Genomic DNA, 7470 nt, shown 5'->3' with positions numbered 1-7470 from the left:
GTTATAATCCACAGTTCTGTAGATGAGGAAGAAGACAGAGGCTCAGAGAAGTTAGGTAAGTTGCTTAAGTTTAGGTAAATTGTTTATAGTCACACAGCTGGTAAGTAGTAGAGCTGGGGTTCAAGTCCAAGTCCTTCTGACTCCAAAGCACATGCATGTTCTATCATTTCAAGTAATAATGATAAACATCTTTCAAAACATAGTAGTGGGAGACTAATAAAAAACGGTGTTTGGTGATGTTAGGAATCTATACCCTCTGCTAGTCTGGCTCCATATTGGGCTTGTGTTTGTTAGCAATTCTACTCTGACATTTCTCTCCAATCCCTATAATCTCCCTCTGGCATCCTCTCCTACCCTGTGGTCTCCTGTTTCTTCCATCCTTCAGCCACTCGATTATTCTCATCTTTAATTTACATTAATACCTGTCTGAGCATGCCCATAGCTCTCTCATGATATGTCCCTTTGGCATTATAACTTGTATAAGAGTAGTTTTGTAATGTGTATTTGTTGTTTTTGTCCTACCCTGAATATCCTGAGGACAGGAACTACATCTCATTTATTCATCTCTGTTTCTCTCAGCTTTGGTGCTCACAGAGTAGGCAATCAGCGATTATTTTTTGACTTGAATCTCCCTCTGGTTGCCCATAAACATCTACTTCAATTCCTTTTCCCTGACTGTAGTCCTCATGTACCACCTCTCCCAGTTCCCATCCTTCACTATCAACCTGCAGTGTCCTGAGCTCAGACATAACTCAATAAATAAGATCTTCTTCCATGATGGCCATGTCCAGTATCTGTGTTGTCCAACATGGCAGCCACTAGCCACATGGACCATTGAGCACCTGGAATGCGGTTAGTGCAACTGAAGAACTGAATTTTACATTTCCGTTCATTTTAAATAAAATTGACCAATTAATTTAAATAATTGACTTATTTTATTTAAATTAATTTAAATAACCACCACCACATTAAATAGCACAGCTCTTCAAACATGGAAGAATCAAGCTCCTCAGTCCAAAGCTCAGATTGGAGAACAGGCTTCTGCAAGAATTCTGTGGAAGGGTATTCTGGAAATACAGAAATGAGGGCTGTACAATTCATTTCCAGACAGGTAGTTGCTCATGTTTGTTCTCAAGTTGTCTTGAACAAATCATCATGCAGTCAATCTGTAGACTAAATGCGTAGATACTACCTATTGTCTATAGAGTGTCAGCTCCATTAAAATAACGTTCATGTATATAGGGTAAAAGGGGGGAGACATCTAAGTGGTCTGTTACTGAATGGTCCTAAAATCCCTTCAAAGGCACTGAGATGCTAACTGGAAAAAAAATTTCCCCTTTCTCCTGCTTCTCCGTTTCTGTCAAATTTAATTTTCTTGTTTTCTTTTCCTGGAACTCTAGTGGCTGTCTAGAATGTATTGCTGGGAGGCAAATTTGTCATTTTATCTTTGGCAGTTGAAGAACTTTAATTTTTCTTTCTAGGGGTAATGCATCTCCACTTAGAGGATAGCTAAGTGAAAATGCACTCCTTAAACAAGATTTGCTCTGCTGGCTTCCTTCAATTTGTCAAAAAGACAAAAATCTCACCAGCCTCACTTTGTAATAATGCCCTGAAATTACTTGGAATCATCTTCCACCTACTTTTCTTGTCGCTATTACCTAATACGTGTGGCAGGGAAGATGAAAATGAACACATTTACAATTGAATGTTCTGCTTATATGTGTATTGTCAATGCTAATTGTTTTAGGCAAGGTGTTTGTTTTCCCAATTTAACTGGGTATCAGTGTTGAATATTCAACATAGCTTTCAAGTCTCAAAATCTCAGCACCATCTTCAAAGCACATAAGGCATCTCCTGAAGCTAGCCTTTTGCTCTGGACACAGACCTGCTCCTTGCCCTGGCAACATGACCAACATTTTCTTCTTTCTAGATTCCTCCTCCCTCTTCACCCTTCATCTCTGTCATGAGCAGACTCATCACGACAATGCTATTGCTGGACAGCTCAAGTTCACTGTCTCCCGAGAGGGTCTCAAGAGAGCCTACTAAGCACCAGGTCCTTTCCAGAGCTGATCTTCAATCCTCACATCAACCCTGAGAGCAGGTGTCATTTCCATTTCACAGACAAGGAAACTGAAGCTTAGTCAAGTGCAGTGAATGGTCTGTGATCTACCTGATAAAAGGAAACGAGAGCTCAGAAATCCTGCTATCCTTTGGCTCTAAAGCACCACACCATGCTGCTTTACTGTTGAGAGCAAAGGTTCACTTCATGCACGTGGAGCCCAGGTCTTGTAGAGCTTCCAAGTACTGCCTTGTTAGAGAAGCAGGGCCCTAACACGCAAAACTCCTCGTGGGAGGAAACCTGACCTGGGCTTGTGTGGTAGGCTGAAGTGTGGTCACCCAACGATGTCCATGCCCAGTCCCTGGAACCTGTAAAGATGTTACCAGACATGGTAAAATGGACTTTGCTAACAATCTTGAGATGGGGAAATTATGCTGCATTATCTGGTGGACCCGATATAATCACAAGGGTCCTTATGAGAGGGAGGATTAAAGTTAGTAGTAGGAGATGTGAGAGGTTGGAGTGATGCAAGGAAGGGGCCATCAGCCAAGGAATGTGGACAGCATCTAGAAACTGTAAAAGACAAGGAAATAGATTCTCTCCAAAACTCCCAGAAGGAATGCAGCCAGGCCAACATCTTGATTTGAGACTTCTGACCTCCAGAACTGTAGGAGAATAAAAACTACAGAGAATAAATTTGTGTTGTTTTAAGCTAGTAAGTTTGTAATAATTTGTTGTAGCAGCAATAGGAAACTAATACAGCTTATTAACAAAAAGAAAACAGTCACCCAAAGATTGGGTTGGCTGATTGCAGTCCCCATGTGTTGGCCCCAGTGATTCCTGCCTTTTCTTTTCTTTTTTTTTTTTTGCACAACATCCCAGGAGGGCCTTGTATATCAAAAGTGTCATGAAGTCCTCAATTTTTAAAAAGTTGCTAAATTGTTCTCATGTTAAATATACCACCTGGTGAGGGAGCGTCTTCTGTGGGCAAACTGCTTTGCCTTCGAGATCACAGGCTCGTTTGGGAGACTGAAACCACTTGAAAGTCTAAAGGAGAAGAACCGTTAAGAAAGACCTAAGTCTCTAGAATCAAACTTAGTTGGAATTCCAACTGTAGCGTTTGTTAGCTTTGTGACCTCAGGCAAGTTATTTAACCTCAGCTTTCTCATCTGTAGAATGGGGATAATGAAAAAAACTATCTTATAGGGTTTTTTTTTTATTAATTAATTTATTTATTTTTGGCTGTGTTGGGTCTTCGTTTCTGTGTGAGGGCTTTCTCTAGTTGTGGCAAGTGGGGGCCACTCTTCATCGCCGTGCGCGGGCCTCTCACTGTCGTGGCCTCTCTTGTTGCGGAGCACAGGCTCCAGACGTGCAGGCTCAGTAGTTGTGGCTCACAGGCCTAGTTGCTCTGCGGCATGTGGGATCTTCCCAGTCCAGGGCTCGAACCCGTGTCCCCTGCATTGGCAGGCGGATTCTCAACCACTGTGCCACCAGGGAAGCCCTCTTATAGGGTTTTAATAGAGATTAGATGAGACAAAGTATTAAATGGGGGGTGATAATAGTTTCTATTTCAGAGGGCTAAAGTGACTTGATTTTAACCACGTAAATCTCTTAGATTTCTCTTACAAAACTCATGGCACATAGTAAGCTCTCCAGAAATCTATGTTATTATTTTAATTAAGGCAAGCAAGCCATGATGGGAAAGAAGTAGGACTCTAGACTTTGAAAGACAACTAGTGAGTGCCTTACCTAAAATGACAGAGGGGGAAGAAAACCAGTATTTTTGAATGCTTAGTAAGTATCCGGAACTTAACATCAAAGGAGATATTTTGAGGCTTAAATAAAATAAGATACCCCCGTGCCCAGTGTAGGTTGTAGTTTTCTTATCCTGATTTTGCACCTGAGTCTTCCAGAGTTTAAGTAGTTTACCCAGGATCCCATGACCCTGGTATGTTGGAAGTCCCTGTCCTTTCCCTCCACCTTGCTGCATCTAGTTGCAGGGAGAAGGGAGGCAAGTCAAGATGGGTGTGGGGACACAAGGAATCAATTCGGCTGCAGTCAGGCTTGGTACCTGGTTCCTGCTCTGGTCCCTGGCACTGAGTAAACACTATATATACCTATGTATGTAAATTTATATATATTTATATATATACCTGATGAATTCCAAATGGCCGAGATACTGGGTTGCCTGCCTCTTGACGACCACCAGATGTCAGTGCTAACAAGGCATTCCTCCCCTTGGTTCTGTTTCCAGAGCTAAGTGTCAAGAGTGTACTCATGTCTTCATTTGGGAAGTAGCACTGGAGGATGCGGCTGTCTAAGAGAAGTTTAACCTGGTCGTGGAGACCCTCCTCAAGTCCGGAGAGTGGAATGATTTTGGAGGACTGTGTCATATATTTTAGCAGAGCCCAGAACTGAATTTGGAAAATATATGGTGGCAGAACACTTGGGTCTTTAAGATAAAAGTCCAAATCATCACATCCTAAGGAACTATTTGCACTTTTTTCTTTTTTGGCGGTTCTGCACTTGGCATGCGGGTTTCCCCTGCAGTGGAAGTACGGAGTCCTAACCACTGGACTGCCAGGGAGTTCCCGAACTATTTGTACTTAGAAGATGAACTTTCCTTGAGGGTAGGCAGTTGTGGAAAACAAAAGGCACTCAAATCCTTCAATTCATGAGGTGAAAGAGTTATTGACTGGTGACTGGTTATTGATCAGAAAAAGCTTGGAACTGTAGCTTTAACCTTTTAAACCATGAAATGTAATTTACTCATGACGCAAACCTATACACATACTTATATAATTAAAATAAAAATTTCCCCAAACAATATTTTACTACATGTGGGGCACTCGATATTTTCTCTTCTTTTCTTTCATTAAAAAATGCTGATTGGGACCCACCAAACTGATGACTCACAGTTTGAAAAACACTGACCTAGGAGATTATGCCATAGTATGTTTTAGATGAGGTCCTGGGTTTGCAGTGCTTTGTCAGAATTAAATTCCAGGGTTAGAGTAGTCTAGGGGGGAAACCCATGCTTTGGGTATGGATCTGGACTCAAATTGCAACCTTGCCTTGAGTAAGTTACTTATCCCCTGAACCTCTACTTTCTTGTATGTAAAATGGATATAATAATGCCTCCTCACAGGACTGTTGTGAGGTGCCTGATATATAACAGGTTTTCAACATATGCCTTGCCCTTCTGTACTTGAAGGGTTTTATATTATATGTGGTTAGAGAAATTACAATTTAAATAAACCAGGGCATTCTAAAGTGGAAGGGAGGTTAGATCCTAAAACCAGTTCCTGGAAATCCTTAAGAATGGAATAATCCGGGAGTTCCCTTGTTGCCTAATGGTTAGGACTCGGTGCTTTCACTGCTGTGGCTTGGGTTCAATCCCTGGTCCAGGAACTGAGATCCTGCAAGCAACGTGGTGCAGCCAAAAAAAAAAAAAAAAAAAGGAATAGAATAATCCTGTGCCTATAGTTCAGGCATAATCATGCTCAGTTAGAGAGCTGGAATAATGTGTCTTAAAGTTTTGTGGAGAGGACGACATGCCCTGTTTACAGTGATGCTTCCCTGCAATTCCCCTGTCTGACCCTCTCTTAGAACTTATCACACAAATATTATTACTCATTTAATGATTTTTCCCTGTTAGGATCTGTGCTTGACTGATAAACAGTAGGTGCTCAAAATATTGCTGATATTAATGCAGATTTATGACTGAGCATGGGACTGTGGGTCAGACTTTCTATCTGGAGAATTCTAGCCAAGGAGCCCTGTGACATGCTGAGGGGGAGCTAGGAAGACTTTTTAATTTTCCAGGTAATAAATACTCATCACAAGTGCACTATGACTTGTTTCATAATGAAACTGCCTGTATAGATTTTTTTCAGTCTGTGAAAGCCTCCAAGTTATGTCACCTGAGGAAGAGACTGATTTCCTAGCACTTCAGCTCTTCTGAACCCCTGGTGTAAGAATCCATAGCACCATTGGCAGTGTTTTCTGTTTTTTTTTTTTTTTTTACTGTACACGGGCCTCTCACTGTTGTGGCCTCTCCCATTGCGGACCACAGGCTCCAGACGCACAGGCTCAGCGGCCATGGCTCACGGGCCCAGCCGCTATGCGGCATGTGGGATCCTCTTGGACCGGGGCACGAACCCATGTCCCCTGCATTGGCAGGTGGACTCTCAACCACTGCGCCACCAGAGAAGCCCGGCAGTGTTTTCTCATGATGTATTTTTATCTCTCCTCTCCACTGGATTATAAATTATTTGAACCTGTTTTATGACAATAAAGCCTCTTGTTTTGTGATCACCTGCTCTTTGTGTGCATGAGCACCTACCCTCACAGCTACCCAGCAAGGTAGATGTTGTTATATCTCCATTTTACAGGTGAGGGGACTGAGGCTCAGAGAGGGTGTAGAGCTTCCCCAAGGTCACACAGTTAGCAAACAGCAGAGTGAGGATTCAAACTCACCCCTCTAATGCCAGAGTTGGGGTTCATAATAAATACGTGTTGACCTCGTACACTGCTGGTGGGAATGTAAATTGGTGCAGCGCTGTGGAAAACAGTATGGAGGTTTCTCAAAAAACTTAAAATAGAACTACCATATGACCCAACAATTCCACTCCTGGGCATATATCTGAAAAAACAAAAATACTAGTTCAAAAAGACACATGCACCCCAATGTCCATAGCAGCATTATTTACAGTAGCCAAGATATGGAAGCAACTTAAGTGTCCATCAGCAGATGAATGGATAAAGAAGATGTAGTATACACACACACACACACACACACACACACACACACACACGGAATACTACTCATCCATAAAAAGAATGAAATTTTGCTATTATGCTAAGTGAAATAAGTCAGACAGAGAAGGACATATACTGCATAATATCACTTATATGTGGAATCTAAAGGATACAACAAACTAGTGAATGTAACAAAAAAGAAGCAGACTCACAGATACAGAGAACAAACTAGTGGTTACCAGTGGGGAGAGGGAAGGGGGGAGGGGCATGATAGCGGTAGGGAAGTAAGAGGTACAAACTATTATGTATAAAATAAGCTGCAAGGATATATTGTACAACATGCGGAATATAGCCATGATTTTATAAGAAATACAGATGTGGTATAACCTGTAAAAATTGTTAATCACTATATTGTACACCTGTAACATATAATATTGTACATCAACTGTGCTTCAATAAAAACAAATAAATAAGTAAAATATGTGTTGATGGTTGATGGGTTGATAGACCCAGGACTCCGAGGTCTGTATTCCCTGCCTGTATTGCGGTGTCCAGGTTGGAACTGAGTGTTCCAGGGTCCTGGACCTCGTTAGTGGGGCATGCTTCAGAGCACAGAGCCAGGGGAGTGGTGATGCAAAAGATAATGCCTT

The sequence above is a fragment of the Mesoplodon bidens genome, assembly GCF_964165515.1.
Source record: "Mesoplodon bidens genome assembly, chromosome: 4".
NCBI lineage: Eukaryota > Metazoa > Chordata > Mammalia > Artiodactyla > Ziphiidae > Mesoplodon > Mesoplodon bidens.
Note: the sequence above shows the minus strand (reverse complement) of the source record.